At 31.9% G+C, this 19,902-nt stretch overlaps 1 long non-coding RNA gene across 2 annotated transcripts; it reads left to right on the forward strand.

Moving 5' to 3' along the window:
- Window positions 1–1,990: 1,990 nt before the first annotated feature.
- Window positions 1,991–15,891, forward strand: LOC128204170 (uncharacterized). Of its 2 annotated transcripts, none has more exons than XR_008256113.1 (3): window positions 1,991–2,148; window positions 14,546–14,652; window positions 15,551–15,891. It is a non-coding gene; the product is annotated as an uncharacterized LOC128204170 (long non-coding RNA). The 2 variants fall into 2 exon arrangements; XR_008256114.1 differs by lacking the exon at window positions 1,991–2,148 and adding an exon at window positions 2,412–2,571.
- Window positions 15,892–19,902: the final 4,011 nt, after the last annotated feature.

Here is a 19,902-nt window from a genome sequence, read left to right on the forward strand (position 1 = left end):
GTTAAACTATTTTATTTCACCATGACAAATTTGATATTACGTTTCCCAAATGGCTCATCAAGATCGCTTTAAACAAAGTAAATTTTAAAACGTTTTTAAAGGTAGACAGCCCTTAATAACCCGGTTTTATTATTTTACATTAAAATTGTTATTTAATTTTTGTTTGACATATAATGGGCGGTTAGGTTAATGTCTGCAATACAATGTAAAACAGATATAATCCGGTTTACTTGCAAACTTAGTTTTTTTATTATCTTAGATATCAACTTCAAAAGCGACACATAGAAAGTTTGCCCATTAAATAAGAAATATTTTAAGCAAAATTAAAAAAAAAGTTTTAAGAAATATGAAAATTTTAATTCCAAAATTGATTTCTCCCGTTGGCCACCAATTGGATTTTAGGTCCCCCGCGGGGTTTTGGCAAACTCCAATTGGAGAATTTTCCATATGAGCCGAAACGGGGGAAAAAATCAGCAATTTGAAAAAAATCAAATATTACAATTTGGAACAGAAAATTACATTTCTATGTATGTCTGTAGTACTAGATTCATAAACATAATTAAAATCTAATAAATAATCAAAAATTATGATTTTGTAAAAACCGCTCTCCAATTGGGGAAAATTCCAATTGGAGAATTCCACAGTCAATTTCTATAGATAAAAGCCACCAATTGGAGTTCACAGAAGTTGGTGATCACAGAAGTTGGAGGAATCACCAGTTGGAGACTTTCACCGTATAACATCTGCTGGGGAGAAATAAAGTTGTGATATATACATGTCATGATATTATTGCTCATTAATTTAATATTGTAGATTATTCAAGAAAATAACATTGCAAGATGTTACCTGATTTCGAGTATTACATCGGTGTTTTCACTTGTGACGTTGTGTGCAATCTAAAACAGTGATCTTAAATACAACTGCGTTAGATTTGCGAATTATTTATCCTTTTCTGAAGCCTTCTGGTCCTAGATGCTCGAAAATATTAAATACTTTTAAAAAGAATAACTTACTAATTTTCATTTCCTGGTGGGCTCAATTTGTGTCTTTCAGTTAATCGAATAGGTTAGAGAACACCATCTTATATTGTCAGTAGGTACATTAAACTATGTTGACTTAGTGACAAACTTAATTTGATCACTCCAATTTAAAGAAAAAAACCTTTCGATGTGTATCTTTTATCCTATGCAAAAGTGGCTTCTTTTTATTATTTCGTTTCCATCACTCACGGTATGTTATTTTTCTTGTCATATGAAATGGGTACATATATGTATGATAGCACTATCACGAACCTATTACCAGTATAGGTTAAACAATTATTTATAAGTCAGTGATATTATTTATAAATGTTCTATAACATTGTGTATTGACTTAATACTTCGTAAAAAAATAAGCTCAACAATTATTCTTTGTTTCAGAATTCATCCATTTCAAATGATTCTTTGAAAAGGAGCCATTATCTCGGTTCACTTATTGTCAGGGTTTAGGAGCTGTAGCTAAAAGCAGTGACGAAATTCGTTTACACTCTTAAATTGTGCTCAGTTACATTGAACACCTGCCATAACTGAATGATAGCTTTACATTGATAAATAAGAAGTAAATATATCCAAATACTATTGCAAGGGGTATTTTTTTGCAAAAGTGTATAGCCCTTCACGCAATTCATGATAGTTTAAAAACTCATGTCTTGAATGACATTATCTTTGATCAAGTATACGTTCTAAGCATTAGGAATGATATTATTCATATTGTTTCATCCTGATACCTGTTTGCATGTTTTTGTTCGTTTATCAAATATACGCATGTACTTTGCTTATCAATATCATGTCCACGTGTTTGTGAATGGAGGATAAAGATACTGTAATAATGTTTCAAAGATGAATATCGTTAAACACGTTGATTAAATATTAACATATTTTTAAATCACATTTATGAGAGTTAGGCGAAGATTTTGTGATGGATTTTATATTTGCTACTGTACAGTAGGGGAGGTTACTGCGTAGGAGACGAACATTTTCTTAAACCGGTTTAGCATCAAATCAAGTAGGACCTACTCCGGTGACCTCAGACGAACATTCGTGTAAAAAATGGATTGAAATGGACAATCATAAAATTTTGGGCTATGGACTTATTGAAGACAACTGTATGGTAAGTCTAAATGCCATTTGTTTTCATGATGGTTTAAATGATAAGAATTGTTTGTTATTTTTGATCACGCACAGGTATGCCCCCCCCACACATAGTGACATTACTCCGCAAAGCTTTGTCTGCTTTTCCCCCGCGAAATTTCCTCAGGAATGGGCGTAACCTAGGTTCCCTTTGGTGCGAGGACATTTTACCATCAGTTCATTCCTGCAGGGAAGGAATTTAAGCGGGGGTTAGTCCAACTAAATGGCCTTCAGTCTTTTGAAGATTTTTAGACTATGGCAGACTCGAGACAGGGATACATAATGTAGTTAGTGTCGGTTAGAACCAGCCGCCCACCCGGGTAGCCCAGTTGGTTAGAGCGCCATGCTAGTGTTCCGGCGGTCGTGGGTTCGAGCCCCACACCGGGCGCACTTTTCCTCCCAGGTTAACTTTAATAACAAATGTCAAAATAATAAAAAAGTATCCCTGATTGCTAATTATTGTAGCTTTATAAAGCCGGGGTTGGCTGAACCGAAAATCCCACTATTCACCGGACCTGGGGAGTTCATGGTTACAATTGACTGCAATCATTTTTTTGAAAAAAAAAGGTAAAAAAGTGTTAAAAAAGTGTTATTGTTTATCCTTCAAACTAAATTCAATTGACGCCAAGTCTATTGCTAACTATTGCACCAGTCAATTGTACATAGAAACAGTGATTCTTCACAATCATGTGCTTATTTGTTTGTCATACTGTACCAAATTATTTGGGAATATTGTTAGCACATGTTTTAATAATACCATTTTACCTCAGGACAATTTTTCAATAAGAACTCAGTCAAGTATGAAATATTTCCATTTTGGAAGAATGCTGTAGATCTTTTACATTTGAAGATTTGGAAATTATTATTGGTTATTCTTTAAAAAGTGTCAAAATTTGAGTAGATCTATGGTAATGCAATTAGTAGCTCAAAATTTTAATCCTTCAATTGTTATTTTAAAAACTGTTTTACTTAATGATAAAGGAAAATTATTCATTTTATTAAACAGATGTACACAAGAAGGTATGCACTTCTAATTTTGTTAATTTTATCCAAAATTGAAAACTTATGGCTAAGTATCTGTAGATGTTGATATATATTATATATATTATGCCCCACATTTTTGCTACATAAATTAAATATAAATTTATGTAAAAATGATAATTGTAATTACAAATATTTGTTTTTATTTGGATAATATGTGTATTTTGTTTAACTCAGAATTACTTATTTAGATATAGTTTAAGAATAACTATTATGACTAAAACTCCTTTTCGAACTTTGCATGTCTATACATCATGTAAACATATTAATGCCTGCAGCCTGTATAATATTTTTGGCAGTTTATAAACATCTTTTTAGATTCTTAACTTGTTTTTAAGTTTAATAATTTGGCCACCTTAGGCTAAGTGGTTTCCTTTAATTACCTTAATTGATGTCAACCTATCATATATTTTTCTTCAAAACTGTAGCACAATCCCTCAGGATACTCAGCTTCAATTTTAGAATTTTTGTACTGACAAGTTAATGATTTAATGATGCTTATCAAATCTGAGATCTGTATCATATTGTTAAAAACTTAGTATTTAAGATGAAGCATGTGTCCTGAAAATCATAAAGGACTTGATTTTCAAATAAACTTCATCTTCATTATTCAGGTATGTTGTCATTATTTTTATATATTACTTTTTTGTGTTTAACTCAATTTATTTTATCAAAGTACTTTTAAATATAATAGTTTTAATATTTTGTGAATTTATTGTTAAAACATTTAGAAGTTATATTCATATAATAACAAGTTTGAATTATGTGGAAATTATGTTATTCAATTATTTGTCTTAAAATATGAACTCACTGAGAAATGTACAGATGTTATTTCTGTTTGCAAGTATTTATAAAGTTCATTTTATTAAAGTTATTAAACAAACAATTATTAAATTAAACTAATTGTAATATGAAATGTTGTCAACCAGTTAACCTTTCACATGCATTTTTAAAAGCGAGTTGTATGCTAATTTCCCAAAATTAGTTTAAGTATTTGTAACATCTATTTGTACTTTGTGTTTATTGATATATATATATATATGTGTGTGTTTGCTTTCGTAATAAAATAAAGGACTTGATTTTCAAATAAACTTCATCTTCATTATTCAGCTCAGTCAGTGAAGCTCCCATTTTCGGGAACAATCTCCTCAACGAATCGACAACTCCCGCGACCTCCTATTTGACATACTCTCGACAGCCGCACTAAGCTCGTCCCGACCGGCATAAAAGATTTGGTGGGGAAACCGGCGATAAATGACAACGCCAGCAAATCGACAGTATTACCTGCGCAGTACAGTCAGTGAGCAACAGCCACCAGACGCTGTGACAGGAACTGCCTACGAGGATTCATTTAACCTAAGTGATATTAGTGACTCGGCCGTCGAAGAGACTCTTGTCTTTGAGGTTATTAGGGAAGAGGAAACCGAAATGGGAGCAATCACATTGCCAAAGTTTTCTGGAAACCCAAGGAACAGGGCAGAAGACTGGCAAGTGTGGTGCACTGAATGGGCTGAAGAGAAGATGAAGTACGAGCATAAATTTCTTCAAATGTATCATAAGAATGGAAAGCTCAGAAGAAAAACAATGTTGCATTAAGATTTCAATATACCGTGATGTTCTGTAAGTTTTCAAATGACTAGGTACCCCTTTATTTTTTATGCGCGCTATTCTGTCTTATCTTCTTCTTTCTTAACTCAGTAATGATTCTGATTTGACAAACCTATTGCTATATATAGGTGCTTTTGACAAGCTTGTTGAAATAAATAAGTGCTCTAGCTCTCTCTCTTCTTTCTCAGAATCGTTGCTGGTGTTTTAAAACCCTTTCTAACTTTCAGGGATACCAGGTGTTGTAGGAATCTTACCAGTTCTCATGTTGACATTATTGTTTTTCTTGTGCTATTGTTATTTCTTCACTACAGTAATTATATACTAATAGATATTTTACATTCCGACATATATCAAAACTGTGTTTAGAAATCACATGCAGACGTCAATATGTCCTCATTGTTGAGGTCACACTACAATATACCTAGTTTTCTTCAACTTTTATTATGCCTATAACATTTGAATAAAAGAAAGTTGGACATTTTCATGACATGATATACTATACCAACAACACGACATGCCATACTCATCGATTTATATATAACTATGTATTATTTTGTTTCTCTACATATATGTCACTGCATACTTGTTTAAGGTAATTTGATTTGCGTTTGCTTTACTATGTTTATGTTTAATATTATAACCTAAATATTCAACCCTTTTCAAACTTTGGGGACCAAAGTCTCCGTAGTAGGGGGGAATATTATGCCCCACATTTTTGCTACATAAATTAAATATAAATTTATGTAAAAATGATAATTGTAATTACAAATATTTGTTTTTATTTGGATAATATGTGTATTTTGTTTAACTCAGAATTACTTATTTAGATATAGTTTAAGAATAACTATTATGACTAAAACTCCTTTTCGAACTTTGCATGTCTATACATCATGTAAACATATTAATGCCTGCAGCCTGTATAATATTTTTGGCAGTTTATAAACATCTTTTTAGATTCTTAACTTGTTTTTAAGTTTAATAATTTGGCCACCTTAGGCTAAGTGGTTTCCTTTAATTACCTTAATTGATGTCAACCTATCATATATTTTTCTTCAAACTGTAGCACAATCCCTCAGGATACTCAGCTTCAATTTTAGAATTTTTGTACTGACAAGTTAATGATTTAATGATGCTTATCAAATCTGAGATCTGTATCATATTGTTAAAAACTTAGTATTTAAGATGAAGCATGTGTCCTGAAAATCATAAAGGACTTGATTTTCAAATAAACTTCATCTTCATTATTCAGGTATGTTGTCATTATTTTTATATATTACTTTTTTGTGTTTAACTCAATTTATTTTATCAAAGTACTTTTAAATATAATAGTTTTAATATTTTGTGAATTTATTGTTAAAACATTTAGAAGTTATATTCATATAATAACAAGTTTGAATTATGTGGAAATTATGTTATTCAATTATTTGTCTTAAAATATGAACTCACTGAGAAATGTACAGATGTTATTTCTGTTTGCAAGTATTTATAAAGTTCATTTTATTAAAGTTATTAAACAAACAATTATTAAATTAAACTAATTGTAATATGAAATGTTGTCAACCAGTTAACCTTTCACATGCATTTTTAAAAGCGAGTTGTATGCTAATTTCCCCAAATTAGTTTAAGTATTTGTAACATCTATTTGTACTTTGTGTTTATTGATATATATATATATATGTGTGTGTTTGCTTTCGTAATAAAATAAAGGACTTGATTTTCAAATAAACTTCATCTTCATTATTCAGCTCAGTCAGTGAAGCTCCCATTTTCGGGAACAATCTCCTCAACGAATCGACAACTCCCGCGACCTCCTATTTGACATACTCTCGACAGCCGCACTAAGCTCGTCCCGACCGGCATAAAATATATATACAATTGACTGTTTTTATTGCTTATTAGTGTTGGGAATCGGACTGAAATATTACTATAGATAATCGGTTTATGAAAACAATCAATGATCGATTATTAATCGTTTTAATCATTATTTAACTATCTTAGGTCATCATATATAAGGCATATAGATAAACTACATGAACCAGTTTAAGAAAAAATGTTCCCTTACAATATTATTTGTACATTTATTTGTATAAATTACATTATTTATTCAGAACGCAACTATACTTTAGTGTTTACAAGTTACTATTACAGATCATGAGACTGCAGGCTCTAAATTTTGTGTACGGTATTGAATACATGTGTAAAGTAAACACAAACAAAAATATCAATTTCGTTTTGATAATCAGTCAGTAACAAGTAAAACAAACAGTTGAATATTCTGTGTTTTACAAGAACATTTTCTTTCAGAAAACTGAGAAAACTAAATTATTACATGATTTAAGAAGTAAACAATACCGGTAACATTTTAAAACCACAAAAGTGTGATGTTGAGAACCAATCCTTTTGCAGTTAAATTACAAAGAAAATTTGTAATAAGGTACTGTAGTGAGCTACTGACATGATAATATGACCAGATAACACAACATAGTACCACATGAACATTTCAACATTAACATGTATTGACCAGAAACAAAATATATTTTCAAGACAATCTTTTAACTGGTAGTCGGTAGTGGTTACATCTCTTGTTTCTATAATCGATTGTTCAAATTTCACTATCGATTGTCGCTGATGAAGGCCTTTCCGATCAATTGTCGATTATAACTGATCTTCGGCACAACACTATTGCTTATACTTCAGCGTTTTGAGATTTCATTAAGTTTCAAGTAATATTTTTCATATACTATATCAATATAATTCCATGTTCTTTTTTTTTAATAATGATATAGATAGACTATACTAATTAGTGATGTTCTGATGATCAATTATAATGAAAAAATAACTGGTATGTTCCTGAAATCAGTTTTTCTTCTTTCATCTTGTCAATTTTGTTCAGTTGTAATCATTAACAATATGGCTAAAGCAACAACAACATTAATAGTGTTTTTTTTTGGGTGAAATTTACTGCCTTACTGCCTTCTTCCCTAGTGAAAACTGGTCCATTTTTCACCATATTTTATGTTTTCCAAATTTGATAAGTGGAGATTTCATAACATTAATGAATAAAAAATCTTGAAAAGACTTACTATAAATTAACAAAATAATATATGCATAAAAATCTTTAAAACATGTAGTATATAGAATATTTTAGCACAAGCCCACAATCATGCACAGGTGAAAATTATGTCATCGGGGCTTGTTCTAATTCTGAATTTAATATAGCAGGGCTTGAAAAAAAAAAATATGCCAAGCAATAGAGTAATAATTCAGGCTTGTTCATCCCGAACTCCAATTTCGATGATATATTTTGCCATTAAAATCTAAATTAGATATTTAAGCCTGATTTTGTATTTTTCCCAATGTCAACTTTTTTTCCCAAATTGTATTGTACAGGTGGTAAAAATAATTCCATAAAATACCCTAACTAGATATTTATTTTCAATCCTTTACCTAACATAAGTAGAGTAAAGGATGATGAGTTTTTGTACAAGAATAAAATTACAAGTACGGTACCAGGTATTGTCAAAAAATATTTCTTTTATTAATAAACAGCAACGTGAGTGGAACTGATTACCAATAGTCAAACCAGTGTGTGTATACCACGTGATACATTACGTCATATATGCTACGTCGGAAGGCAACATTTTGCTTAAAATGAACACTTAAATTAAAGATACCTTTTCTTTTACACCACCATTATAAATGAAACAAAGGGCAGTCTATGCCGCTTAAAGAGCCCCGCATTTGTTTTATTACCGACATTTGATAAAGTCATTAGTTTCATCAAACGCTTCGCCCGTTTTCAAAATCATGTTTTGACAGTGCTCCGTCGGACGGCCGTATTGTGAAAAGGTTTGTCGAAGTGTTTAAAGCAATTAAACTCGCAATCAAACTCTGGTAAATGGCCGAAAGCAAGGCTCAGTAGGTGGCGTAGACTGCGCTTTGTTTCATTTAAAATGGTGAAGAAATAGTAAAGTTATCTTTGCTTAAAGTCTTTTTAGCTCACCTGTCACTTTGTGACAAGGTGAGCTTTAGTAATCGCCTTTTGTCCGGCATGCATCGTGTGTCGTCCGTCAACAATTTACTTAAAAACATCTCCTCCTTAACCGCTTGGCCAATATTAATAAAACTTCATAGGGATGTCCCTTGGGTGGTCTTCTATCAAAGTTGTTCAAAGAATTCAATTCCATGCAGAACTCTGGTTGCCATGGCAACCAAAAGGAAAAACTTTAAAAATCTTCTTCTCCCAAACCACAAAGCTTAGGCCGTTGATATTTGGTAGTTAGGATCACCAAATAGTCCTCTACCAAGATTGTTCAAATTATGGCCCTTGGGTCAAAATTGGCCACGCCCCGGGGGGTCATGGGTTTTCTCTATATATTTATATAGTGAAAACTTAAGAAATCTTCTCCTCTGAACTTACTTGGTCTAGAGATTAGATATTTGGCATGATTCATCGTCTAGTGGACCTCTACAAAGTTTGTTCAAATTATGGCCCTGGGGATAAAATTGGCCCCACCCCGGGGGGTCATGGGTATTTTCTATATGTTTATAGTTAAAACTTCAAAAATCTTCTCCTCTGAACTTACTTGGACTAGACCTTAGATATTTGGCATGATTCATCGTCTAGTGGACCTCTACAAAGATTGTTCAAATTATGGCCCTGAGATCAAAATTGGCCCCGCCCCCTGGGGGGTCATGGGTTTTCTCTATATGGTTATAGTAAAAAAAATCAAAAATCTCCTCTGAACTTACGTTGCTTAGAGCTTAGATATTTGGCATGATTCATCGTCTAGTGGACCTCTACAAAGATTGTTCAAATTATGGCCTTGGGGTCAAAATTGGCCCCGCCCCGGGGGGTTAGGGTATTCTCTATATGTTTATAGTTAAAACTTCAAAAATCTTTTCCTCTGAACTTACTTGGACTAGAGCTTAGATATTTGGAATGATTCATCGTCTAGTGGACCTCTACAAAGATTGTTCAAATTATGGCCCTGAGATCAAAATTGGCCCCGGCCCCTGGGGGGTCATGGGTTTTCTCTATATGTTTATAGTGAAAACTTCAAAAATCATCTCCTCTGAACTTACGTGGCTTAGAGCTTAGATATTTGGCATGATTCATCGTCTAGTGGACCTCTACAAAGTTTGTTCAAATTATGGCCCTGGGGTCAAAATTGGCCACACCCTGGGGCTGATGGGTTTTCTCTATATGTGTTATAGTGAAAACTTAAAAAATCTGTGCAATATATGACAGGTGAGCAATTCAGGGCCATTTGGCCCTCTTGTTTTAAATCAAAATATTGCCTTCTGACGTAGCATTTATGAGGCAATTTATCACGTGGTTTACACACACTGCAAACAGGAACTGCTTCCCAACACTTTAGTTCTATAAGCATTCTGTGCAACTCTCCAAACTTGCCCCAGGGTCTGAAGTAAAAAAAAAATGACCTCATAAATATTCTGCTTTGTGGCATGTTATTAAATGCTTGATCAACACATATCCACTGAATATTATATATATCTTAAAATGTCTGACCTCATCAAATGCAAAAGAATCAGTTACTACAATTCAAAAAAAGATTTTGGTATTAATTTTCTGTCACATAGCTTAGACTTTAAAATTCTAATTAGCTCTTAAAACATGATTTAACATAAGTCATATATGCACTTGCCACTTGACCATTACAAGTTAAAAGGCCATAAATCACTGACTGTGTAAATCACTGATGGTGCAATCAATTGGAAACAAATGGAAATATTACTAGATTTTGATTGGATGCCTCCATTCAGAGTTTATTATATATCAGGATTTTGATCCAATCACATTGTGTGTTATACCTAATCTGATGACAAAACAATTTTTAGGCGGAGCTAAATTAGTCCCACCCAATCAAGAAAGGAACATTACTTTGAATTTGTGTCATTAAGAAACAAAACTCTTCCATATTTCTGTATATTTTCTAAGCATTCTCGTTCATTTAGAATGTCAAGTGTCATCTTTGATCCCATTTCTAAATGTAAATAAAATCCCGTATTGCTGTTAGCATTTCTTATTACATCATCATATCATTTTATGTTTAAATAATTGCTTTGCTTATTTATTAGACTAGTTAATAGTGAAACAGACAGTGTTTCTGTAATGAATATGGAATTCTTTATAATTGGAGATTTTGGAAATGGAAATTTAAGGGGTTAATTGCTTTAAGAATGAAGGCAATGAAAAATAATACATTTTACATAAAAAAGTTGTTAAAATTCAAATCTAAATCATACTCTTTACTTGAAAAAGATTTTATTTATTTATTTTTTTATTCTTGAAGTACAGATATATATATGTCATATTTTCCATTTTAGAATTTTTAAAGAAAGTTGAAGAACTTGAGAAAAAGAAATTTTAGAAAGAAAATTTTCAGTCATATGATTAAGTGAATTATCAGTTAGTCAGAGACCTAATGTTCTACTTTGCTTTGCAAATGCTTTGTCTTTTTAATTGTAGTGCAGTGAAAGTTGTGTTTCTTTTATGAATATATATGGTACTCTTTATAATAGGAGATTTTACTAAACATACCCTCATTGAACAATTTCTTATAATATAAGGGAATGGTTTCTGGACGAAAAATAATTAAAGTAATAGATTTTATAGTATCAAAAAGGCTATTGATTGAAAGTATTAAATTAAATCTTTATCAAACTCTTCACTTTGATAATAATTTAAAAATTGAATGATTCTAAAAATATCGAGCTATATGTAATAATTTAAACAAATTTGAAGAGCTTGAGAACCAGAAATTTACAACTTTTAATATTTAGTGTAGCATCTTTTCTGTACTAGGTAGTGTCAAGGTTTTTTCTGCAGTCCTACTGTGGGGACATTTAAAAGTGTCTGACAAGTTTATGATATACACAGAATGGTGTCACTGTTTCCCACAAGGATCATAAAAACAATGAAAAGGCCTTTTTTCAAAGAACGAAGTCATTCAATACATAGGAAAAGCAATAAATAAGGCCATTTCATAGTAACTTAAATTTAGACTTAGAAAAAGAAAACTTACAAGTATGGTGGTGCCTAGAATTATGCTATTTAAATGACTTATCAGTATGTGGAAAATGCAGCTATTATAATTTCAACAACTTTAAGGTTTAAATGACAGTATATTAATTATAAATTATTATTCACAAGTAGTTTTAAGGTCAATATGTTTTAAATTTTATTGGGACTTTCCTTAGTGGCGGTGGGGGACAATATTGTGCGAGTGTTCTTCAGGGTTGGAGCTGTGGAGGATGGTATATTAACGTTGACACACTTTAATAATTGTTGACACTCAAATAGGATTATCAAATATATATTTTGATATTTAAAATATCCAATTAAGTTCCATTTCTTGAAACACATATATGATGTGTAAACGTGAATTAATCGCCAAATTATAATAAATTAAAGCTGCACTCTCACAGATTTACCAATATTACAACTGTTTTTTTTACTTTTGTCTTGGAAAAAGCAAATTTTTGGTAAATATAGATCTGCAAATCAATGATTGAAGATTGCTGACAAAAGCTAACATCAAAGATTGGCATATTTCGGTCAGAAATTAATAATTAATGGCTTAAGCCTTACTAACGATTTAAGAAAACTGCATAAAACATTAATATATATGTGTGGCATGTTAGTATTAAAAGTTTAGCAACTAAAAAAGAACACAAGTCATGCATTCAGTGACATATAAAACAATAAAATTGTATTGTTCAGAATTTAAGATATAAAGAAGAATATAGTAAAATTAATGTACATTTTTATTTATTTTTAAGTCAATATACATAAATCACAGACCTATAAACCATAGTTTATAGGTCCATGACAATATATCATTGAAGGCTACTGACCCTGATCAAATTTTGATAAGAAATTTTTCAGTAGCAACTCTCTGACTGTTATCTTTGCCTTCATCTAAAAGCACCAATTATTGTCATGGTAACTGTCTTTACTGTGTATAATTAAGATCTTAGTTGGTCATTTTCCTACTGATATTTATTAAATATAGTCAATTTGCCTGCTAATAGTTTAAATGATCTTATTGACAAAATAAATTGGAATGGTTGAAAAAAGCATATCATTAAAATTTGCTGTTGGAATATATATAGTTACTTTAAATAAGTTTTGTTTTTAACTAAATTACATAAAAAAATGAATTGAACTGTTGGTTTTTCACACACAAAAAATTTGTTCATTCCTAGATCTTTTGATGAAAAAAATATGTTTTAGATCACCTGCATCATTGTCATAAAAAAACATTAGCCTATTCAGATCAATAAAACTCAAAACATGTTCAAGAAGTGAAAGCCCAAAATTGGCAAATACTGAGACAAATGAACTTGGTTTTGTTATATATCAGTGTGTGTATATCACATGATATGTGCAGTCACAAATGCTGCAACAGTAGGCAATATTCCTTTGAATGACTTAAAAGTTAAAACAGAAGACAACTTTTATTTTTCTTCACCATTTTGAATTAACTAAAGGACAGACTATACAGCTGCAAAGAGCCCTGTATTTGTTTTCTTACCGGTGTTGATAAGATGATTACTTTTCTCAAACACTTTAAAGCTGCACTCTCACGGATTTACCATTTTGACAAATCTTTTATTTTTTGTCTTTGAATGAGCCAATTTTTGCCAAAATATCTGCTATAAGTGATATAAGACTGCTGACATAAGATCTGACTAAACTAATTTTAATGGCATAAAGCATTACTAACAGTTTAAGAAAAATGCACAAGTATCCATTTTTTAAATTAAAATCGGTGATCTGATTTTTTGTCAGCACTCTTATATCACTGGTTTCCATTCATTTTCGCATAAAGTGGCTCATTCCAAGATAAAAAAAAAACTTTTTCAAAACGATCAATCTGTGAGAGTGCAGCTTTAATATACCTGTAAAGACTTGTCATAGTGTGGCAAGAAACTAAACTCTCGATCAAACTTTGGTAAAAGATCAAATGCGGGGCTCTGTGTGTGCGGCATAGACTGTGCTAATTTTTATTTAGTATGATGAAGAGCTAGTTAAGTTATCTTCATATGAAGCAAAAAAAATGTTTCAATACCCTGTATGAATTTTCTTCACCGGATATTGATTCATAAAAAAACTTGCTGTAGGGTGCGGAGCTACTTTTCGCTATATGTCTAAATGGAAAAATCTTCTCCTCAGATCCTGCTGGCCTGTTTTCAAAATAATGTCACAGAAATGTTCCTAAGGTTACCATCTGTCAAATTCCTTTACCGTATGTTGATCCATAAAAAATATGGTTTCAGAAGGGGGAGGATTAGTGGGTGTGGTAGTGGATCTTCACCAAAAGTGTTCAAATGTCCCTAAAGTGAAATATAGCCCTGAGTTATTTACACCCCATAAAGTAGTAGTCTTACACATTTATTTGTTCATGTTCTGTCAACAACTATGCCGTGTTATTTCAATTTTTATATAACTTATATTGTATTATGAAATATCATTGATAATATAATTATGTAGGATTTGAAAAAACAACAACTGCATACTGTTATAAATAAAATATGTATATTTTACCAATATATTATCGATGTTGGCCTGTCCAATTTGTATTTTTCCGAGAGTCAATTTTGTTCCCCAATGTGCAAGGCACAAGCGGTGAAAATAATTCCAATAAAAGTCACTAATTATTATTATTGTTATTATTATTAATAAACTATTACTGTTTCAGGAGATAAACAGAAACACAGAGGTGCTATACTTTCTGATGGAAAAGACAACAAAAGCATCTCCCATCATTTTGGCGTGGCTCAGATCAAGAGGAGAAATTTAAAAAAGGTAATAACTGAGCAACTAAGAACATGCAAGTTGCACTGGTTAGAGTGTAAGACCCATCTCGCTTCATGAGAATTGATAATCATCAATGTATTAAATCAAGAAATTGAATGTAAGTGTCTTGTCATTTGCCGTGTTTTTGAAATAGAATTTATTAAAAAAAAAAACTAAATTATTTTTTAATATGATTGTGAATGTGTGATGTTTTCTTCTGATCATTCTCTCTCAAAACCAGATATAGCAAACATATTTCAAGTTGTAGCTTTTTTTGTTTTACTTGTAAATATAGTTCTGAGGTTGTATTTTAGGCAAAGCCTTTTTATTCTGCTCAATACAAACTTATTTTGTAAGAATTATGGCCCTTTGTAATTTTTAAACAAATACATTTTTTTTATGTTTTTGTAAGCCCATTATAAAGGGACATTTAATATTTTCACCAGCTGCATTATAAAGTCAGACCGAAAGTGTCCAGTAAGTGTTCAAACAATAACTAATTTAGAATCCTTTCTCAAATCAGGTGAGCAATATATATAGGGCCATCTCTGTGTTTGTCTGACAAAAAAACAATAATCAATATTTGAGTTAAATTGACAAATATTGTTGTAAAATGTTTTGTGAAGACATACAATTGGATTACTTTTGGGTTAATAGGATTATGGTTTCTGCACATAAAAATATTTAGAATAATATTTGGGTCAGTCGGTTCATGTTCAATATTACTGATAGTATAAGTGGAAGCAGTGACTTAAAATAAATTACCAAACAGTTTATGCTCAATTGCTTTGAGTTAACATACAAGATATGACACTTGGATTACTAGATCTTGGTGGCATAAATAAAAGACCTTGTTTTGTCACATTAACTTGTAATCAAGCACTAACTTCCTCTAAATTCTCTTCAGGTGATGGTTGGGCACAAACAAGAAGACATAGATCACAGGCGTATAGCATATGAGTAGACAGGAGTTTCACACTCTGCCAGACTTACTTCCTCAGACGAGCAGATTTAGGCTTCTCAAGATCACGCACTGCACACTAAGACATAGTCTTTGACTACAACAAGGTCTTAGGGGATGAAAGTACAGAGAGGTCCAATTGAAATCAATTCTGTGCTGCGTCATTTCTTTATTCTAGAGGTTGATGGACATGATTTATGGCATCAAGTGTGCAGTTTGTCAACTAACTATCAACACAGCAGTCTTGTTCACCAGCTGCTCAACTTGAGCTTTTAGCTTTATTGCTTGAAGCCACTGTATGAGAGGAGGGAAGGTGCAGACTCATCAAAAAGTCTCAAGGTTGAAACTAGGAAGAGAAGTTTGTCAAGAGTGTGAATATTTGCTTTGAAAACAATTGTTACAATGATTTGGTTTCCTTTGAAACTTGATACATACTATGTGTATGTTGAATGAATTGAGAAGCTTAAATAAAGAACCACTATTCAAATATCAGGAAACTGCATTTTTCATACTAAATTGGTAAATGATGTCACCATTTCCTGTATGTATTTAGATAAGATATGTTTCCACAATTAATATTTTTAGGGACTATTTCTCAACGTAATGAAATAGATTAAATTTGTACAGCGTTATATGAGCTTAATATGTGTTTTCTGTTTCCTTAAAATTGATGAAAAATTGTCAGAAGGTAATGAGACCAGTATCCATTACTGCAATCATACAATAAAAAATACAGGGACAAGCCCACTGCTCATATAATATGATTAAACCTTGTTTAGGGGCATGAGGCAAACAGAGTTACTTTCAAATGTTAAAGATGCACTCTCACACTTTGGATGTTTTGACAACTGTTTTCATTTTTAGCTCTACTGGCCAAAGGCCAGAAGAGCTTATGCGATGGTAATGTGTACGTAGTATGTGCGTCTGTAAACAATCCTCGTTTACATGATACAGCCTACAGTTCCTTTCGAAAACCAGCCAGATCCGCCCATGTATGCCTAGTTTATGGGCCTTGATAGTATACAAAAATCAGTGTGTCAGTAGGCAATTGCTCGTTAACATGATACAGCCTTTTTGATTGTATCTCAATGAAACTTGTACAGTATCTACATATCCATATGAGCTCGGTTCCTTTCGAAAACCAGCCAGATCCGCCCATGCATGCCAAGATTATGGGCCTTGATAATAAAAAAAAATAGTGTGTCAGTAAACAATTGCTCGGTAACACGATACAGTCTTCAGCTTTGATTGTATCTTGATGAAACTTGTCCAGTATATCCATTAGAGCTCAGTTCCTTTCAAAAACCTGATCTGCCCATGTTTCCTGGATTATTGGCCTTGAAATTATTAGATGATGGGCCTTGATAGTATAAAAAATGCTATTTTGTAATAAATGCTTGCGAATATGATACAGTCTTCAGTTTTGAGTATTCAGATACCCATAAGGGGTTGGTTCTTTTCGAAAACAGTGATGTTGACCACACAAACCCAGCCAGTAGAGCATAGGCCCTTTTGGGCCTCTTGTTTGTTTTGGATTGGTACCATCCAGTCTTTGCGAAAAATGCATGGAAACCAGTAATATAAGACTACTGACAAAAAATTCAATTGCAGACTTTTTTATTTAAGTTAAAACATTGATGTTTTATGCACTTTTCTTAAACCGTTAGTAACATTAATCTTCGAAGGAAATATGAAATCTGGGATTTGATGTTTTGTCAGCAATCTTTTACCATTGGTTTGCTGATATTTACGCAAAAATTTGCTCATTCCAAGACAAAACAAAAGTTGTTAAAACGGTATATCTGTGAGAATGCAGCTCTAAATGTTTTGGCAAACATGTTTTTGATTTGGCAGCACAATCAATCTTGAACATTGCTTGATTTTACTGCTGTATTAGAAATTACAGGGGTAATGGGGGATTTTTTTTAGGTGTTTTTATTGCTTTTTGTGATTCATACAGTCATACTTCATTCCCCAGGGCACAACTTACAAATAGACAGAACAGGAAAATGGTCATTTTAAAAGGTCAAGGACAATGCAAGTTGAACAATCATATTGTTCATGGCTTGTATTTTTAGGTATATTTTGTTGCATATATGCTATAAAAAAAGTTGAAAGTTAAAAATAACTTCATAGTTGAAATGATGGCTTTGAATGGTTTTGTCAGTTGAGAAACAGCACTATTAAGAAATATGTTAATGGTACTTTATTATTTTAATCAATTTTAGATATTTGTATGAAAATTATTATCTTATTTTGTACATGAGACCTTTTAAACAGTTATTTATAATTTAACAATGTGTAAATGATCAAAACTTAAAGCTGCACTTTCACAGATTGTCATTTTAGACACTTTAAAAATTTTGTCTCAAAAGCTGATTTGGTTATCATTCCTTTAATTCAGTCATATTAGATAATTCACAATAGAACCAATCAAAAATGTTTGGTAAGACTGCCGAAAAGTTCATTTACATTAAATTGTTCGTAATGCTACTATACCCATAAAACATCATTTTAGCCATAAATATGACAAAATGCAATCTGATCTTATTTCAGAAGTCTTATATCACTCAAAATTGGGTCTATGCAAAAAATGGTCTATTTATAGACCAACAATAAAAGAGTGTCGGTAGTCAAAACGATCAATTAGTGAGATTGCAGCTTTAAATACACCTTTTTAAGTCCGCTGTAAAATTCCAATGGTTTGCCTCAATCTTTAAAGCTAGCATACTGTTTAATTGACAGCCATACTTTTTGTTTAAAAGTGTCATGATATGTTTGTACAATGTGTTTATATAATTCATTAAAGAAGTCAAAACAAATTTGTTTATCTTGTAATTTGTTTTCTATTATTTAAATGACCCAGACGAAAATTGGGAACGTCAGTGCTAGTTCTTTTACTGCTAATATTCAATGAAGTTTCTATTGGTGTAGCAGCAAGGAGGTGTTACATTAAGGATGCATCATATAAACCAAATTATACATTCATATGCACAACATACAGGCGTGTAGCCACCTATACGTGAATACGCGGCTGAAAAAAACATGGTTCTGAAAAACAAAACACTGAAGTAGCAGTATGCGAACTTGACTACATGATCCAAAAACTGGTTATTTTCCAGAATGCACTAGATTGCACCATGGTTTTCAAAATTTTCTGAGGGGGGCATGCCCCCGAACCCCCCAGCACATTTATGAATCCACATGAATAGAGGGGTAGCTACGCCCCTGACATTATTGAAACCACAGTGTGGCTAATCAACACTTGTATGATTATCCTACGCAGTGATCTCCCATGGAAAATGCAATCGTCAAAGAATCTAAAGGGGATGTTTATATGGACTAGATTTGAAATACACCAAGTGTTTAAAAATGTTGATTTCAGTCACGAAGAGAATCAACCATACTCCTCACTTGTTGGAGTAAGATGAAAAGTCCACTTACCGCGGGAAAGAAAGTACATTGAAAATATTCATTTGATTCAATTGACTTTATCTTTTTATAAATATGTTGCAATACATAAAATACGTTGTTGTTTTTTATAATTGTACACCCATATTGAATTTTATTTGGCAAATTTATTAGAGATTTATATATTAAGAAACTCAGTTTTTTAGTATGTGAATGGTTTGGACCGGCTTCCTCAGCCGCTAAAGGGATATGTTTATGACATACTTTTTTAAATCTTTCTCACTTGAGTATTTGAGTGAATTTAAGTGAAGCGTACAGGGTTTTGAAAATGCATCTTTTACTTGGATTTTATAGCTTGTTATTACGAAATAAAGTATTGTGAATCAAACTAAGTGTTAAAGCTAAGCTATTGATGGCTGGAACCCTAAATGTTGATATGTGCTAAAATATATAGTCTTTGAAGTCCAAAATTTTGAAATGCGTTACAAACACGATTCAACAAAAGGCTGTTGCACAATCAATTGATTGACATAATCTTCGAGTATGTGTTATCTGCACCGGCATGGGCTTGCTCCCATCTTTTTTTAAAAATGCAATTGAAGTATAAAAGAAAATCAACCTGGTTACTATTATTTCTGCAAATTCAGTACCAAGGAGTAAAATAAATATAAGTGTTCAGATGCATTACGAGAAAAAAATATGTCTGGTGTTAAAACATGAGAGAGTCTCTTTAAACAGAAAAGTTTTGGCAGATAGTCAGTCAGATGATCATAATTGTATGAATAATAGCTTTTAAACGTCGTCATTCCTGTTCATCAGAGGTCGGATGATAAATATAATGCATAGCATCATCGCACTGGAGTACGAGAACGTTGTATACAGAGTAT

The sequence above is a fragment of the Mya arenaria genome, chromosome 10, assembly GCF_026914265.1.
Source record: "Mya arenaria isolate MELC-2E11 chromosome 10, ASM2691426v1".
In the NCBI taxonomy this organism is placed as follows: domain Eukaryota; kingdom Metazoa; phylum Mollusca; class Bivalvia; order Myida; family Myidae; genus Mya; species Mya arenaria.